We start from the raw sequence: 18,744 nt of genomic DNA, 5'->3' as shown, positions 1-18,744 counted from the left end.
AATACATTTAACGGATTTCACTCACCAGTCAAAAAGGAAACCATTGTAGCAATTTTAATGTCAGATAAAAATGAATCCAAGGCCAAAATTAGCAGGGAAAAATAAGAATGTTATATACAGATGAAAAGAATGTAAATAAAAAAGATAAAATAATTAAATACCTAAGTGAACCCAACATCTGCATGATTACACTCCAATTACATTTCTAAATGTCTTACCAGTGTTAGCTCATTTACTCTCCACCAAGCCTATGGAGTAAAAATACTATTAATATCCCCCATTTCACAGAGGGAATGAAGTCACAGAAGGGTTAGGAAACTTGCACAAGGACACTCAGACTCACTCAGAGTCCACATCCTCCACTTCTATTTTCTGCTACTATTCCAAATACAGAACGTAACAACAGACAGGTTTATAAAGATATAAATCAAGAATCTATTTGGAAATCTTTACACACCCTACAGTAACTGATAGATTATGTAGACACAAAATAAACAAAGTGATAGAACACAGGTCAGCAAATTACAGTCTGTAGGCCAGCTGCCTATTTTTGTAAATAAAATTTTATTGAAGCATAGCTATTTTCATTCATTTGCATCTTCTATGACTGCTTTCGTTCTACAGCAGAATTGAGTAGTTATGACAGAGAATTCTGGGCTGCAAATCTTAAAATATTTGCTATCGAGTTCTTGAAGAAAAGTTTGCCAGCACCTGTTATGGGAAATTTAAACAAAAAAAATTATTTACAAGCTCAACACATCTCCCACAGAATGCATTAAATTCCATAAATGATAAAGCTCTAATACTGCCCTCTTTGCATATTAGCATAGCTGTTCAAAATATAGCCCTGTTTTATAGTAGTCACAATATTAGAGAGTAAAACAAACTTCAGGGCCAAGGAAGTAAGAAGAAAACCAGTGCCTTAAGGAAAGACATTTGTTGTCACAGTCAAATTATGGTAATTTAAATGAACATAAATGTAGATATTAAAAAAAGTCTCAATGTAATGGTGAATATTAGTCAAGAAATTTTTAATTAACATCTACTGTACACCTACTTGAAAGATCTGCACATCCTTTGAAGGAGAAAGAATGAAATACAGTAGATAACAGCCTGGACTTTGGAATTACACAGCAGGAATTAAACTCTCAGCTCTGCCTCTTAGTAGTGTGTGTCTTTGGGGAAATCACCCTGTGCCTCAATTTCCTGATCTGTAAAATGAGGATAATAATAGTATCTATCTCATCATGAAGTTATTGGGAGTAATAAGTGAGATAATGTAAGTAAGAAGGGCTTAGCATAGTTCCTAGCACACAGGAAGTTTTCAGTAGATTCTATCTAGAAGTATCTACTGGGGATATTATAAATAATTGGGAAACCACCATGACACTAGAAACAATGTGATATAACATTATTTAGTTTTTTTTTATGGTTTTCCTGTTGTAGCAACTGAACCAGCATATTTTAAGAGTACATGTTACCACCATCCACTGTTCTCTCATTCACTGAGACTACCCATGTACAGAAGCATGAACATTGTGGGGAAAGCGGCAAGGGGAAGAGCCTGAGATATGTGGGAGAATAGAGCTCAAAATGTAAGGAAATTCAAGTTTAGGAGACTATCTTTCATTTAGCTTTGAAGATACCTCCGGTGGCAGAAAGTGAATTATGCACCCCAGAAAAACAAGTTTCTTAATCTTAAGCCATTCCTGCAGGTGTGACCCCATTGTAAATAGGGGTTTTCAGTGGGGTTTTTCAGACCCCACTGAAAAAGAATGGGCCTTAACCCAGACTACTGAAATCCTATATAAACAGAATGAAATTCAGTAATATCAAGAGAAAGCCACATGGAGGAGCAGAAGCTGGAGACCAACAAATCCAGAAGAGAAAGGAGAGGATACCATCGACATGTGATGCAAACGCTGAGGATCATTGGATCCCAGGTATCCAGCCCCAATACATCATGATCTTCAGGGACAAAGCCTCACCCTGCTGAGAGTTTGGTTTTGGACTTCTCCTAGCCTCAAAACAGTGAGCCAGTAAACGCCTGTTGTTTAAACCAATCCACTGTATGGAATTTATTTTTCAACAGCTGGAAAACTGAGACACCTCCTAATGGCCATCATGAATGATGATCAACACAGACTTGTTTTTATAAGCAGTACCATAGAAAGCAAGATGTTACAGCTAAGACCCTTAGTGATGGGAAGGAAATAAATTTTAAGCCAAGTGCAAAGGATATTTTCTCTTCATTCTACTCTGACCATGATGCTGTAGGTCAAAAAGCTGTAGCACAGCTGAAGAGATATAGAAACAGGTAAACTTCGTGAGAAACAAAGAAGTACTAAGATTTGGGGATCCATTTCTTATACGGCATCAGAAATAAATGCAAAGCAAGAAGAAGTGGCAAAGCACATGACTTAAGGATCTAGTTTAAAAGCAGAGCTGTATCAGGGGAAAGTTTAACTTTGCATTTCTCTGGACAAACATTTTAATTTGAACATTTACTCAAAAGATAACCATAAACTTTGTATAAAGGAAGCTTAGAAAGGGTGAATAAGTTGTGTTCATCAATTTAGGTGAAGTTTGTTATAAGGTTCAAATTTCCTATGTGGACAATCTCTACTTGGAAATATCGTTGTTTATATAAATAGGACGGTTTGACTCCTGGCAGAAGTGGACTGTGCATCATGAGTTTCATGTAATCTGGGATCCCTTTATGTAAAATGTGGGAATTTCCTGTGTGATCATGGGAAACCTTAACACACATTTTTTTCCTATGGACTTTTTTTCTCTTGTACTTGTAAGTCTTTACAGACTCTCTTGATTAATCACCTTATAAAGCCTGATCAATATTTATCACAATTGGTCATTTTAATTTAGAAGCACCTCCAAAATAAAGTCTGAAAAAATTAATAGTTTGAATTTTATTGTTATTCTGGCTAAATGTTTAACAGGTTGTATTTAAATTGGTATTTAAATAAATTATATGATTAACTCCAAAGGAAAAATAATTAGAATTAATTCATTTACATTATGCCTACTGGACCACCTTTCTTTATGGTATCTAAAAAAAATAATTTTCTTAGAATTTGACATAGAATTTCCTTCTGACACTTATTTTCTGAATAGTTTCTGAACATTAAAGAATGAATAATGTCGCATCACAAAATCTTTTTCCTGTAGGCAATGAAGGTGCTAATTCAATCAAATAAACAGGAAAACTTTATAAAAACTGTTTTTAATGATGAGTACTATTTTTTAAACTTATTCCTCAGGTGGTATCTTATCTCACGTCTGTTTACACTTAATCCACGATATAAGAGCAGATGATTTATCTCTGTCGGATGTTGAAGCTTGGGAAAAATAAACAGTTTTCATGTTGTGCCATAAAACTTTAGGCCAAAAGGCCAGCACAATAATTCAGGGAGAAAAATTGAACATAGAACGTACCAAACAGACATTTTTTTTTTTTAATTTTCTCTTCTCACTTTATGAAACCAAACTGGGCTAAAAATATCTCCATAAAACATCAACCTGCATAGACCATATCCGTTTAAGTCCCTGCCCTTCATGTTTGTACTGCATGATAATTTTTTTGATAAAAATCTTATAATTATCAGTTGCTCTGAAGATAACATGAGGACCCCCATACACTGGCTGGGGGTTGGCTGAAGGTAAAGCTGCATCCCTTTGCACGGAAGAACACTGACTTTCAGTGTTTTTTCCATTCCCCATCCCCCAAATGCAGTTTTAAAATGACTTTTCTTTAGATACATAAGCCAAGACATAGATAATCAAAAATTTCTCCCACAAAAACTTTTATGTGTACTTGGTAATAATTTTCAATAATATTCAATCTAGAGCTGTGGAGATCTTGGTATTTCTTTAAAAAGTTTTCTACCATTGTCTCAAAAATAATTTTCAAAACCTGTTTTAGTTTCCTAGCTGCAAAAACAAATACCATACAGTGGGTTGGCTTAAACAATGGAACTTATTGGCTCGTGGTTTTGAGGCTAGAAGTCTAAAACTGAGGCATCAGCAAGGCAATGATTTCTTCCCCAAAGACCGTGGTATTCTGAGTCTGGTAGCTGGCAATCCTTGATCCTTGACTTTTCTGTCATATGGCAGTGTCTTCTCCTTTCTCTTTCTGGTTCCATTGACTTCCAGTTTCTTGCTATTCTTGTGGGTTCTTTTCCCATATCCAGTTTCTTTTGCTTATAAGGACGTCAGCCATATTGGATGAAGGCCGCTGTCATTCAGTTTGGACACACCTTGACTAGAAACATCTTTACAGGTCTGATTTACAAATGGAGTTGGTGCCACAGGACCAGGGGTTGGGGCCCTTTGTGGGGGAAGGATTCAATCCCCAAGAAAACCCTTTTAAAAGGGTCCCATTAATATTAATAACTTATGTACATAATTTTTAAAAATATCTCAAGCACTGAAGGCTCTAGAGACTAATTCCTGTATTTGTCTCTTTCCCATCTCTGAGTATTCACGGTTGGTGGGGTTTCCCAGGTACTCACAAAACTACTTTTAAATCTACCAGAGCAAGTCAGGGAGTCAAGAGTAACAAGACTACCCCCCCATCCACACCCTCCCATCCCCACTATGCCAAGGATGAGAGAGAAATGCACACTACTCTGTCCCTTCCCTGTTCTCACATAAAGCAGCACATTGCCAATTACCTTGTCCTGCTGTGTCAAAACTTACTAAAATAAACCAAAAACAAAGAGGAACATGACTTCTTATTTACCCATAGAAGAACTTCCATTGTTTCTTAGAACACGAACTTTTTAGGGTTGTGAACTATCATATTCCCAGCACCTAAAACAGCTTTGAGAAATATGTGCTCAAAAAAATATTTGGGAAATGAATGAATGAAACTTAGGAACAAGGCCTTAAGTGATGCACTTTCTCATTACCTTATGATTTCATCCTACTCCTTGCCCCTCACTCCTTCCATTCCAGCTACACTGGCCACCCTGCAGATCTTTGAACAAGCCAAGCAAACCCCTTTACTCTTTTGCACAGTCTGCTCCCTCTAAATGACAACTTTTCCTCTAAATATCCCCATAGCTCACTCCCTCATTTTCCTTCAAGTCTTTTCTCAAATGTCACCTTCTCAATGAAATCTGACCTCACTACCCTACTTAAAATTGCCCACATATGTGCATGCATGTGCACACACACACATCAGCCCTCCCTAAATGCCTTATACTGCTCTATTATTTTCCAAAATACTATCACCTTCTAACACACTATTTATGATATTTATGGCTCATCATTTCTTTTACCTCACTAGTTTCATGAGGGTATGATATTTGACTGTTCTATTTTCCTAGAGCACAAAGTAGACATTCCATAAATATATTTTCTGGGAAATAAAATGGACTTTTAAAATAACAGCTATACACTTTGGCAAACAATTTCAGAGAATTAGCCAGGTTTTCAGAAAACCATATAATCCTGGATATTTATCTGCATCCAGTTTATGAGTTTGATCTAGGATACCCTTTGTTTCAGTTCTAAATATTTTTGTAAGCAGTTAACAGAAGACTCACTGTTAGGAGAATTAAACCATAATGACATTTATTGTTTACTTAACAAGAAAAGGTGGTCAATCCCAGCATTTACCAACGTTATTAATGATCAAGTCTCTTTCCAAATTTTTGTTTTTCCATCCTTAACTAGTGGCATTTTTGTTTATTGCTTCATGGTTGTAAAATAACTACCAAAGTGTTGGTTTGTCCAGGTTAGTGTGATGCCCAAATAAATCCCAGTGAATAAAGAAGTATTTGCAACCCCCTTGGGAAATGGGGAGAATGGGGGAAATATTCAACTTCCTCATTTGGAGAATTTCTGATATTCTCGTAAGCAGTGGGGACAACCAAATCAATAGGCTGAGCCCTCAATCTTGGGATTTGTTCTTATGAAAATTATCCACACAAAGGATAGGCTAAGCCTACTTAAAATTAGGCCTAAGAGTCACTCCCAAGAGCCTCTTTTGTTGCTCAGATGTGGCCTTTCTCTCTTAGCCAATATGGCAAGTGAACTCACTGCCCTTCCCCCTCTCTACATGGGACATGACTCCCAGGGGTGTGAATCTCCCTGGCAATGTGGAACAGAAACCCTGGGATGAGCTGGGACCTGGCATCAAGAATTGAGAAAACCTTCTTGACCAAAAACGGGAAAAGAGAAATGAGTAAAAATAAAACGTCAGTGGCTAAGAGATTTCAAAGATTCAAGAGGTTATCCTGGAGGTTATTCTTATGCATTATATAGATATCCTTTTTTAGCTTATGGTATATTGGAGTGACTAGAGGGAAGTACCTAAAACTGTACAGCTATGTTCCACTAGCCTTATTTCTTGAAGATGATTGTATGATGATATAGCTTTTACAATGTCATTGTGTGATTGTGAAAAGCTTGTGTCTGTTGCTCCTTTTAGCTAGGATATGTACAGATAAGTTGAAAAAAAAATATGGATAAAAAATGAATAATAGGGGGCAGTCCCCAGTGGCTCAGCAAGCAAAGTTCTCGCCTGCCATGCTGGAGACCCAGGTTCGAATCCTGGTGCCTGGCCATGCAAGGAAAAGAAAAAAAAGAAGAAGAAAGGGGATAAAATAAATTGAGTAGATGGAAATACTTGTGGTCAATGGGAGAGAGGGGTGAGGAGTATGGTATGTATGAGTTTTTTCTTTTTTCTTATTTCTTTTTCTGGAGTGATAAAATGTTCAAAAAACATGATCATGGTGATAAATACACAACTACATGATGACATTGTGAGCCATTGATTGCACACCATGCATGAAATGTTTGTATGTTAAGAATGTCTGTATGTTTGTATGCTAAGATTTATCAACAAAAAATTTTTAAAAATAACTGCCAAGTATAAGGCCTCACTGCCTCCAAAACAGTAAAAAAGAGGAAGATACAGAGTCATCAAGTTCCCTGGTACCTGTCCCTTCTATCGGGAAAGCACATTTTCCAGAAGACCCAGCAATTTCATTGGCCATGCCAAAGGATTAAAAAAGGCTAAGAAATCAAATATCTCGCAAAGGGACGCAGGATTGCCTGACAACAGCTCTCTTACCAGTTGGGGGAATTTTTAAATCATAATGCCTAGGCCCCACTTAAGACCAATTAAGTTAAAATCATAATGGGAGGGCAGAATTTGTATTTTTAAAAGCTACCCAGGTGACTCTAATGTGCAGGCAGGGATGAGAAACACAGGCAGACTATTCAAGAGTCACTGCTAGAGCTAGGTGCAGTGCCATTGTGTGTGAAATAGGGGTTATGGCAAGATGGAAGAAGTGAAGTGGATGGATTAGAAAAGCAAATATCAGTGCCAGTCACACTCTTCAGTTTACAATTATTACCAAGACTCTACTTGAAGAGACTCATCCTGTTGTCCATTCTCTCATTCATTCAGCAGACATTTACCAAGTACCTATTAAGTGATAGGCTCAAACAACAAAACATTAATAAATTCTGTAACTTAGAATCTAGCAGGGAATACAAATACATTTTTAAAAATCTATCAAAACTAAATATAAGTACTAATAGAGACTAAAACGCTAATGGGAGAACAGAGGATTTTTTTTATCCATTTATTAAAATCTTTGGAAGTAGATACTCACCCAACTATCCTTTTCAGTAATCATCTGTTTTGGTTTGTTAAAGGTGCTGGAATGTGATATACCAGAAATGGAATGGCTTTTATAAAGGGAATTTATTCCGTTGCAAGTTTACAGTTCTAAGGCTATGAAAATGCCCAAACTTAGCCACCTAGGGATAAATACCTTGACTCAAGAAAAGCCAATGGGTCCATGACACCTCTGTCAGCTAGGAAGCTTTCTCTCCAGGCCTCTCATTTCAAATGTCATCCCCAGGTACATTTTCTTTCTGCATCTCCAAAGGTCTCTTCTCTGTGCAGCCTCTGAAGCTTTTTCCAAAATGGTTCCCTCTTAAAAGACTGCAGTAAGCAGCTCCACCTTGATGGGTGGGTCACATCTCCATGGAAACAAACTAATCAGAAAATCCCACCCAACAATATAGAATGAGGATTAAAGACATTGGCTTTTCTGGGACACACAATAGTTTCAAACAGGCATACCATCTAACTGTTCTTGCTCTTTAACCCTTTATGGCCTAAGTTTTGGGATACCTGTTTTGCTTAGAATGTGGTAAACAAATGGTAAACACATAGATGCTGCACTCTGGGACACCAAGAATAAACCTTAGTGGGAAAGGATTCAGTGAGCCAGACCCCCAGAACATCAGACAGATATTGATTTAGAAGCCTCTAAAGGCCTTAAAGGTTGAGCCCATGACTTTTATAAACAGCCCATTTTCTCTAATGAGCCATTTTTATAGCTGAAGATATTTTAGGCCTTTTTTAGTCTTCATTTCAGTAAGGTAAATAATTTCAATCTTTTTAATCTTTCACAAAGGATTTTATTTTCCTTAATCATTTTTTTATTTTGTTCCCCCTGAACTTTCTCTACTTTTTGAATCGAGGTCAAAAATGGAGTTATTATCATTAGTGTCAGGAAAATACTATATCAAATAATAGTTGATGCACAGAAAAACTGTAGTTTGTAGTCCAGTTTCAGAATTCTAGTTAACAACAACTAAATTTGGATTACACTGGTGCCCAGCCAGACTTTCTCCCATTTTTTCATTGTATTTGTTCTCATCAAATTTATCTTATATTGAGAAATTATTTCTCAGGTTTTTGAATATTACTTTAAAAGGGTCTGGGTAGAAGGCCAACTATAACTTGATGGAAAGTTGTCTACCAAAAGGCAAAGAATTGCCAAATCAGGCTACACCTAGCACACTTTTCAATAAAGTGATGGCATAATGAATTTTTTCTTATACATATGCCCAATTTGAAATAATGAATATTTACCATAAACCTGTCATACATTTAAAACATAAAAGTATCAAATTTATCTAGGATTGTTTGGCTTACCAATGGTTTCCAGTATTTGTTATGGGACTCTACATCTTATTACTCTCTCCACTAGATGCTCAATACCAAAGTTGTTTTCAGGAAACCCACCTTTCCAAAACTATAGCTGCTGTTCTCAGCCAACAGGCAAAGAGCCTCAAGATTTCTAATAGCTCCTTCTCCTTCCTACTGCACACACACTCTTTTACAACCTTAGAAAGTCATCATTTAAAGAAGCCAACCTCACCACCTTGGTTAAAAAGAACACTGCCAATTTAAAGAGGGCATATGTTCAGCTAAAAAGACTGGAAAAGCAAACTAAAATCTACATCTATATGTTCAGATAACAGTTTTAAGCAATTCTAATTAATACAACTCATCCATATGATAATGTAAACTTAGTATTATTTCAAGTCTTAAAAAACTAGAAGAAAATATCATCCAAAAGATATAAAATTGAGAATGTAGGAATTGTCCCCAGATTATAATGCCCATTATTTAACCTGCCTTGGGTGTGCCCAGATTGTAATGTCCACCCTGTCAACAATCAGTAAGAAGTAGTTAAATATTGGACATTTAATTTATATAAAATCGATTGCTTGAGGTGAGGAATAAATTCAGCCAAACCCAGAGGTCGGCAGGCTCATCTGCCTTTGAGAGTCACTATAAATTGACTTGAATTCCCACAATGTGTCAAGGAGGAATTGAGGACACCAGTAGCCCTCTCTGAGCACTCTCCGGTGACAGAGCAAGGCGCATAGGTTCCCCTTGCCTGGTTTAACTGAGATCCTACTTCTGCTGAAATTAATCAGACCAAAGACCTCTACAACCAAACTAGAGCATGCCATCCATTTTCCACACCACAACACCATATTTTGAACACTGTTCTCACACTTTCACTCACCTAATACCTGTGCAAAATGTTGTCCATTTGTTTTACTAAAGTCTGGGGTTCTAGGGAACATTTAAGATGACAGCACCAGAAACAAATTTAAACAGAGCGTTGAACAACTTCTTAGAAGTTCTACCGCTACCACACCCCAAACCTGCCATGCCCACAGAGGTCAGCTTCCCACATTGCTGTCCCACATGCTTCCTCCCTAAATCTGTGCTCTTTCCTCCTCACAGACACCTCCTACTTCTTCTTGACTTCTTATGCAGAACAGTTCTTTATATCTGATGCATGACTTTAAACCTCATTAAGCTCTAAGCAAGGGATTTTCATAAAGAAGACTATTTTGTACCTAAGAGAAACTTGGGGGCCAGCTCTTAAGAGTTTTTATTCCACAATATGACTATATCAAGATTTTGAAGTTTATGAGTAGCAGGGCAATAAAATGGTATACTGTGACTGAAGATGCCTATGTTATCTGTCCATGATCTAGAAGTCCATACATAGTACCTGAAGCTCAACTAGTATCAAACAATTTCAGGAATTATGTCCAATATACAAAATATCTTATGAAAGGACCAAATGTTTGCCTGGGCTGGTGCTGCACACTACCATTTTGCATCAATGCTATTTTTTTCCTGTTTAGCCAAGTAATTCATACTGGTTCAAAAAATTATAGCACTAAACAGAAATATACATAGTGCATTTTAATTATTAAATTTCAAACTTTTAAAAAGTTGTTAGCTTGAATAGGGCATGAGATTTTGTAGGTTTGTCCAGAGTGAGGCCCCGAAAAATCCCAGGTGATTTGAACAGTGAATAAAACAGTATTTGCAAAATCCCTTTATGGAATGGCAAGAAAGGGGGAAATTCAACTTCCCCATTTGGAAAATTCATGATATTCTCACAAGCAGTGGGGACAAACAAATCAATAGTCCAAGCCCTTAATCTTGGGGTTTGTTCATATGAAATTTATACCCACAAAGGACAGGCTAAGCCTACTTAAAATTAGGTCTAAGAGTCACCCCCAGAAAACCTCTTTTGTTGCTCAGATGTGGCCTCTCTCTCACATAACATGGTAAGCAAACTCACCATCCTCCCCCTTTCTACAGGGGTGTAAACCTTCCTGGCAACAGGGGACAGAAATCCTAGAATGAGCTGGAACTCAGCATCAAGGGATTGAGAAAATCTTCTCAACCAAAAAGGGGAAGAGAGAAATGAGAAAAAATAAAGTAGCAATGGCTGAGAGATTCCAAACAGAGTCAAGAGGTTTTCCTGGAAGTTATTCTTATGCATTTTATAGATATCCCCTTTTTAGTTAAAGGTGTAATAGAAAGGCTAGAGGGAAGTGTTGGAAACTGTAGAGCTGTGTTCCAGTAGCGATGCTTCTTGAAGATGAATGTGTAATGTCATAGTTTTTGCAATGTGACTATGTAACTATAAAAACCTTGTGTCTGATGCTCCTTTTAATGATATTGACAGATGAGTAAAAAATATGAATTAAAAATAAATAAATAATAAGGGGAACAAATGTTAAAATAAATTGAGTAGATTGAAATACTAGTGAACGATGATAAAGAGCATTAAGGGTATAGAAAAACATTTAGGGGGAACAAAGGTTAAAATATATTGAGTAGATGGAAATACTAATGATCAATGAGAGGGAGGGGTAAAGGCCTATGGTATATATGAGTTTTTTCTTTTTTTTTTTGTTTCTTTTTCTGGAGTGATGCAAATATTCTAAGAAATGATCATGGTGATGAATATACAACTATGTGATGATATTTTGAGTCATTGATTATGTACCAAGAATGGAATGTTCATATGTTAAGACTGTTCATGTTTGTATGTTTATGTTTTGTAAATAAAAATTTTTTTTTAATGATGAAAAAATAATTAAAATACACTGTGAAATTTCAAAAAAAAGTTGTTAGAAGGAGGGTCCAAGAGGGCGGCTTAGTGAGATGCGGAATTTAGTTTGTCCTCCAGAGCAGCTAGTAAATAACCAGAAACTGTACAGAACAACTGCTGGGGCCACATCAGTGACCAGACACACAGCATACCCCAGTCTGGACCAGCTGGACTGACTGTGAGCCCACCCAGAAACTGTGAGTCCCACTAGAGCCACAGCACCAGTGACCCTCCCAGAGGGGAAAGACAGTTTACCAGCAGCAGAGGCTGAACACAACCAAGCTCCAATTGTGGAATTAATTAACAAATTAACAAATTAATTAACAAATTAACAAATTCTGACTACTAAAAATAGGCCCTCAGCTCAGCTGAACCTCCAGTAAAAGCTAAAGTTGCAGGTTTTTGCCCCGGCATAGAGGGGGCAGGGCTGATAGAAAAAGAAAAATACAAAAACAGAGTGCTTTTTCAGATCAGACAGCACAAAATATTTGAAAAGGCCCAGGAGGGGGCACATAGGACCTGGAGATACAACAGAGCAATGTACCAACTGAAGTTCTTGACTGGCAAACCTGAGGAATGGGAGTCCTGCTCTGAAAAGGATTTTTTTTTTTTCTGAAAGGGATTTTTTTTCTTTCCTTTTTTGTGGCAGTGTTTCTAAGGCTTGACTGCTCTTTGCATACAACTGCAAGGCTTCTCAGGCTCCAACTGCCCCAGGCAAGGGCAGAATTAAGCTCGTCTGAGAGGCAAAGAGGCTGGTCAGGGGAAAGGAAGTAATTCCCTAGAAGCTGTGCCTTCACCAGGGGAGGGGTGGGGCCCAGCTCAGGTGGAATTCCTACCCCAAGGAATTCAGACCCCAGAGTCTGGAAAACTGAAGTGATTAAAGACAGCATACAACCTCTCCTCTGTCTCAACCACACCCCAGCAGGAAGAGTCTGCTGAAGTTAAAGGTACTGCATCACCTTATGCTGGTGGGACCCACAGGCAGACAAGTGCCACGTATTGGGCAGGATACGAAAAACAGAATCTAGAGGCTTCATAGGAAAGTCTTTCAACCTGCAGGGTCTCATCCTCAGGGAAAACTGATGCAGATGACTCTTTACTCCTGTGAGGAGGCCAGTCTGGTCTGGGAAAATCTGACTGGGGTCTATAATACCTAAGAAGACCCTTCTAAGGGGAAAAAAAATAAAGGCACCATACAAGGAGGGCAAGAAACAAGAAAACAAAAACTGAAAAATTCTGATCTGTTAAGTAAAACCTAAGCTAGAGGTCTAGAATAAGCTGAACTGAATGTCAAAGAACAAATAGACAAAAAGTCATTCAGCAGGAAAATCCTAGGTAAAAAAGTGAAAACAATATCCAGAATAAACTAATTAAGGAAATTAAAAGTCTAGATGCTAGCAAAAAATAATGACTCATACTAGCAAAATTGAAGTTATGGCCCAGTCAGAGGAACAAATCAACAATTCAATTTCAACAGGAGTAGAAACAATTAATTCAGTATGCTCAAACACATGTGGAAAATCTCATCAAAAATCAAATCAATGAATTGAGGAGGATATAAAGAAGGCAAGGAATGAACAAAAAGAAGAAATCAAAAGTCTGAAAAACAAATCACAGAATTTATGGGAATGAAAGACACAGTAGAAGAGATGAAAAAAACAATGGAAACCCACAATGTTAGATTTCAAGAGGCAGAAGATAGGATTAGTGAACTGGAGAATGGGACATCTGAAATCCAATAAGCAAAAGAAAATACAGGGAAAAGAATGGAAAAATATGAGCAGGAACTCAGGGAATTGAATGACAACATAAAGCACATGAATATATGTGTCATGAGTGTTCCAGAGGGAGAAGAGAAGGGAAAAGGAGGAGAAAAACTAATCGGGTAAATCATCACTGAAAATTTCCCAACTCTTAAGAAAGACTTAAAATTACAGATCCAAGAAGTGCAGTGCACCCCAAACAGAATAAATCCAAATAGAAGTACTCCAAGACACTTACTAATCAGAATGTCAGATGTCAACAAGAAAGAGAGAATTTTGAAAGCAGCAAGAGAAAAGTAATCCATCACATACAAGGGAAGCCCAATATGACTATGGGTAGATTTCTCACCAGAAACCATGGAGGCAAGAAACAATGGTGTGATATATTTAAAATACTAAAAGAGAAAAACTGCCAACCAAGAATTCTATAAGTTGCAAAATTGTCCTTCAAAAATGAGGGGGAAATTAAAACATTTTGAGGCAAAAAATCACTGAGAGAATTTGTGACCAGGAGACCAGCTCTGCAAGAAATACTAAAGGAAGTACTAGAGACAGACAGGAAAAGACAGCAGAGAGAGGAGTGGAGAAGAGTGCCGAAATGAAGACTATCAGTAAAGGCGAAAAGAAGAAAAATTAGATATGACATACAAAATCCAAAAGGCAAAATGGTAGAAGAAAGTACTGCCCTTACAGAAATAACACTAAATGTTAATGGATTAAACTCCTCAATCAAAACACATAGACTGGTGGAATGGATTAAAAAACAGGCTCCATCTATATGCTGCCTACAGGAGACATTTTAGACCCAAGGATAAACAGTTTAAAAGTGAAAGGTTGGGAAAAGATATTTCATGCAAACAATAATCAGAAAAGAGCAGGAGTAGCTATACTAATATCCAATAAATTACACTTCAAATGTAAAACAATGAAAAGAGACAAAAAAGGACACTATGTATTAATAAAAGGAACAATTCAAAATGAAGACATAACAATCATAAATATTTATGCACCAAGCCAGAGTGCTCCAAAATACATGAGGCAAACATTGAAAAGAGAAATAGATATATCTACCATAATAGTTGGAGACTTCAATTCCCTGCTCTCATCAATGGACAGAACATCTAGGTAGAGGATCAATAAAGAAACAGAGAATTTGAATAATACAATAAATGAGCTAGATTTAACAGACATTTATAGAAAATTACACCCCACAACAGCAGGATACAACTTTTTCTCAAGTGCTCATGGATCATTCTCAAGGATAGACCATATACGGGGACACAAAGCAAGCCTCAATAAATTTTAAGATTGAAATCATACAAAACAATTTCTCAGATCATAAAGGAGTAAAGTAGGAAATTGATAATAGGCAGAGGGCCAGAAAATTCACAAATATATGGAAACTCAACAACACACTCTTAAACAACCAGTGGGTCAAGGCAGAAATTACAAGAGAAATCAGTAAATATCTCAGGGCAAATGAAAATGAAAATCACAGCATATCAAAATTTATGGAATGCAGCAAAGGCAGTGCTGACAGGGAAATTTATGGCCCTAAATGCCTATATCAAAAAAGAAGAAAGAGCAAAATCAAGGAATTAACTGTTCACTTAGAAGAACTAGAGTAAGAACAGCAAACTAATTCAAAATTAAGCAAAAGGAAAGAAATAACAAAGATTAGAGCAGAAATAAATGAAATTAAGAACATGTGAAAAATCAAGAAAATCAACAAAATCAGAAGTTGGTTCTATGAGAAAATCAGTAAGACTGATGGACCTTTAGCAAGGTTAACAAATAGAAGAGAGAGGATGCAAATAAATAAAATTTTAAAATGGAAGAGGAAACATAATCACTGACCCCACAGAAATAAAGGAAGTAATGAGAGGATACTATGAACAACTTTATGCTAATAAACTTGACAATGTAGATGAAATGGACAACTTCCTAGAAAGGCATGAGCAACCAACATTGACTTGAGAAGAAATAGACAACTTCAACAAACCAATCACAAGTAAAGGAATTGAACTAGTCATTAAGAGGCTCCCAAAAGAGAAAACTCCAGGACCAGATGGCTTCACATGTAAATTCTACCAAACATTCATGAAAGAATTAGTATTAATCCTGCTCAAACTCTTCAAAAAAACTGAAGAGGAGGGAAGGCTACCTAACTCATTCTATGAAGCCAACATCCCCCTCAGACCAAAGCCAGACAAAGATACTACAAGATAAGAAAATTACATACCAATCTCTTTAATGAATATAGATGCAAAAATACTCAACAAAATTCTTGCAAATCTAGTCCAGCAGCACATTAAAAGAATTATACACCATAACCAAATAGGATTCATTCCAGGCATGCAAGAATGGTTCAACATAAGAAAATTAATTAATGCAATACACCATATCAACAAATCAAAGCAGGAAAACCACATGATCATCTCCATTTATGCAAAGAAGGCATTTGACAAATTTAACATCTTTTCTTATTGAAAACACTTCAAAGGATAGGAATAGAAGGGAACTTCCTCAACATGATAAAGGGAATATATGAAAAACCCACAGCTGACATCATCCTCAATGGGGAAAGACTTAAAGCTTTCCCCCTAAGAACAGGAACAAGACAAGGATGTCCACTGTCACCATTGTTATTCAACATTGTGTTGGAAGTTCTAGCCAGTGCAATAAGACAAGAAAAAGAAATGCATGGTATCAAAACTAGAAAGGAAGAAGTAAAGCTCTCACTGTTTACAGATGATATAATACTATGAGTCAAAAACCCCGAAAAATCCACTGCAAAACTACTAGAGCTAATAAATGAGTACAGCAAAGTGGCAGTTTGTAAGGTCAACACTCAAAAACCTGTAGGGTTTCTATACACTAGTAATGAACAATCTGAGGGGAAAATCAAGAAAAAATTCCATTTACAACTTCAAACAAAAGAATAAAATATTTAGGAATAAATTTAACTAAGGATACAAAAGACCTATACAAGGAAAATTACAAGAAGTTGCTAAGGAAATCACAGAAGACCTAAATAAATGGAAAGGCATACCACATCATGGATTGGAAGACTAAATATAATTAAGATGTCAATTCTACCTAAAATGATTTATAGGTTCAATGCAATACCAATTAAAATCCCCAAAACTTACTTTTCAGAAATAGAAAAAAAAAAAAATTTATCTGGAAGGGCAAGGTGCCCCAAATAGCTAAAAATATCCTGAGAATGAAAAATGAAGTCAGAGGTCTCATACTACATGACTTTAAGGCATATTATGAAGCTACAGTGGTCAAAACAACATGGTACTGGCATAACTGACAAATGGAATCAAATAGAGTGTTCAGATATAGACCCTCTCATCTATGGACGATTGATCTTTGATAAGACACTCAAGCCAACTCACCTGGGACAGAACAATCTCTTCAATAAATGGTGCCAAGAGAACTGGATATCCACATACAAAAGAATGAAACAGGATCCATACCTTACACCCTATACAAAAGTCAATTTAGAATTGATCAAAGACCTAAACATTAGATCTAAGACCATAAAACTTTTAGAAGAAAACATTGGGAGATATCATATAAATCTTATAACAGGAGGTGGTTTCCTTTTCTGGAGTGATGTAAATGCTCTAGGAAATGATCATGGTGATGAATATACTACTGTGTGATGATGTTGTGAGCTATACACCATAAATGGAATGTTTATATGTTAAGAATATACATTGTTCATGTCTGTATGCTCTTTTGGTTTGATAATACAAAATTTAAAAAAAAGAGTTGTTAGAAGGCATGTCTGATTATGGGTGGATATGTGTTATAAAGAACTTTTTCAGTAGTGCCAAAACTATTTTTCAAAACAAGCGTAAAATGTCTTTGGGTAGCAAAGAATTGTCAACCCTTCAAAAAAATGAAAAAATAGAAAGAGAGGAACATGTAATAAAGCAGATTCACTTGTCCTTGAGTCTGTGCTCAATTCTTCATGTGAAAAAGGGGAGAATATTAAGAATTAATTAAATTTAAAATTTTTAATTTAAATTTAAACTAAGAGAATTAGGCAAACATTAGAATAAACTTTTCTGATTCTGTTCTGCTAGCTATCATTCACATTAAAACAGGGTATTACCTGTATTATTATAATGAACAATGTCCCTTGTTGGTGACTGTTTTTGTTATTTGCAGATCACAACTGCTTCAGTTCTGAGGTGATTTTATTTGATTACCACTGAGAAAATGTGAAAAATAAATGACCATATTATTAGAAAAAGAGTAAACCTAAAGGGAAATGGAAGGGGAGAATATCAAATGATGAGTATTTCCAGCTAGTTTTGGCATTTCAGGGACTTTCTTTGGACTAGTAAGCAGAAAAAATAGGTAATAGCAAAACTCTAAAGGAAAATAATGCATGTAAACATAAACATAAAAGTAGCAAGAGAAAAGGAATATTAAAACAACAATCAGTGAGCTGAGCATAACTACAAGAAGAAAATGGTTTTATTCTATTTCGGTAATATAGTTCAGTCAAGTAAATTGAAGAAAGTTGCAGATTCAGTCACATGCTCATTCAAAAAATATATCAAAGCAATTTCCATACTGTCTTTCAATTGTAACATTATAAGATTTTATCAGATATAGATACAGTTTTATGGGTTTGAAATATATTCAAACAAATAAAATGCAAATCAAATTGCCTACTGTTTCACAGTATATATTAAACACATGACTCATTTTTCAGAAAAGGTGTTGAAAACCCTAGACTGTTTTTACATGTCAAAATACTAAATTTCATGCACTGTATAACTACAACCAAGAAACTACATTTAAAAAATTGTTTCTGTATCAGAGCAGACATTTTTTAATTTTGACGCTACATTAAAACTACCGTGATATATACAATCATGAATAGTGCTATAAAGACAGTATTTCCATGTAACATGCAACAACTTTCTGCTAAATTTTCTCTTTGCTGCCCTGCATGTTCAAAGAAGCACAATTCAAGCTGATTACTAGGTGCATATAAGTGGTTTAGACAATCAGTATGTGACCAATGGGTTTTTTCTCCCAAATTGCTTTTGTAGTTGCAGCCATAAAAATATGTTGATTCTTTCTTTCACAATTTGCACTGACATAGGTAGAAGGTGTCTGTTTGGCAGAGTTGTGTGTCTCCACCTATGGTTTTACTCAAGGTCACTAGTAAATTCAATTCTAAAAAA

The 18,744-nt window shown here is 36.2% G+C and overlaps 1 long non-coding RNA gene across 1 annotated transcript in view; it reads right to left on the bottom strand.

Annotated features, from left to right (window-relative positions):
* Positions 1-654: 654 nt before the first annotated feature.
* Positions 655-18,744, bottom strand: part of LOC143661491 (uncharacterized) — a 28,331-nt gene continuing 10,241 nt past the window's right edge. Inside the window, exon 3 of the long non-coding RNA XR_013164633.1 lies at positions 655-711. This is a non-coding gene — a long non-coding RNA (uncharacterized LOC143661491). The remainder of the gene's footprint in view (positions 712-18,744) is intronic.

Source organism: Tamandua tetradactyla, chromosome 17 (genome assembly GCF_023851605.1).
Source record: "Tamandua tetradactyla isolate mTamTet1 chromosome 17, mTamTet1.pri, whole genome shotgun sequence".
NCBI classification, from domain to species: Eukaryota; Metazoa; Chordata; class Mammalia; order Pilosa; family Myrmecophagidae; genus Tamandua; species Tamandua tetradactyla.
This window is presented reverse-complemented; position numbering and strand designations above follow the sequence as displayed.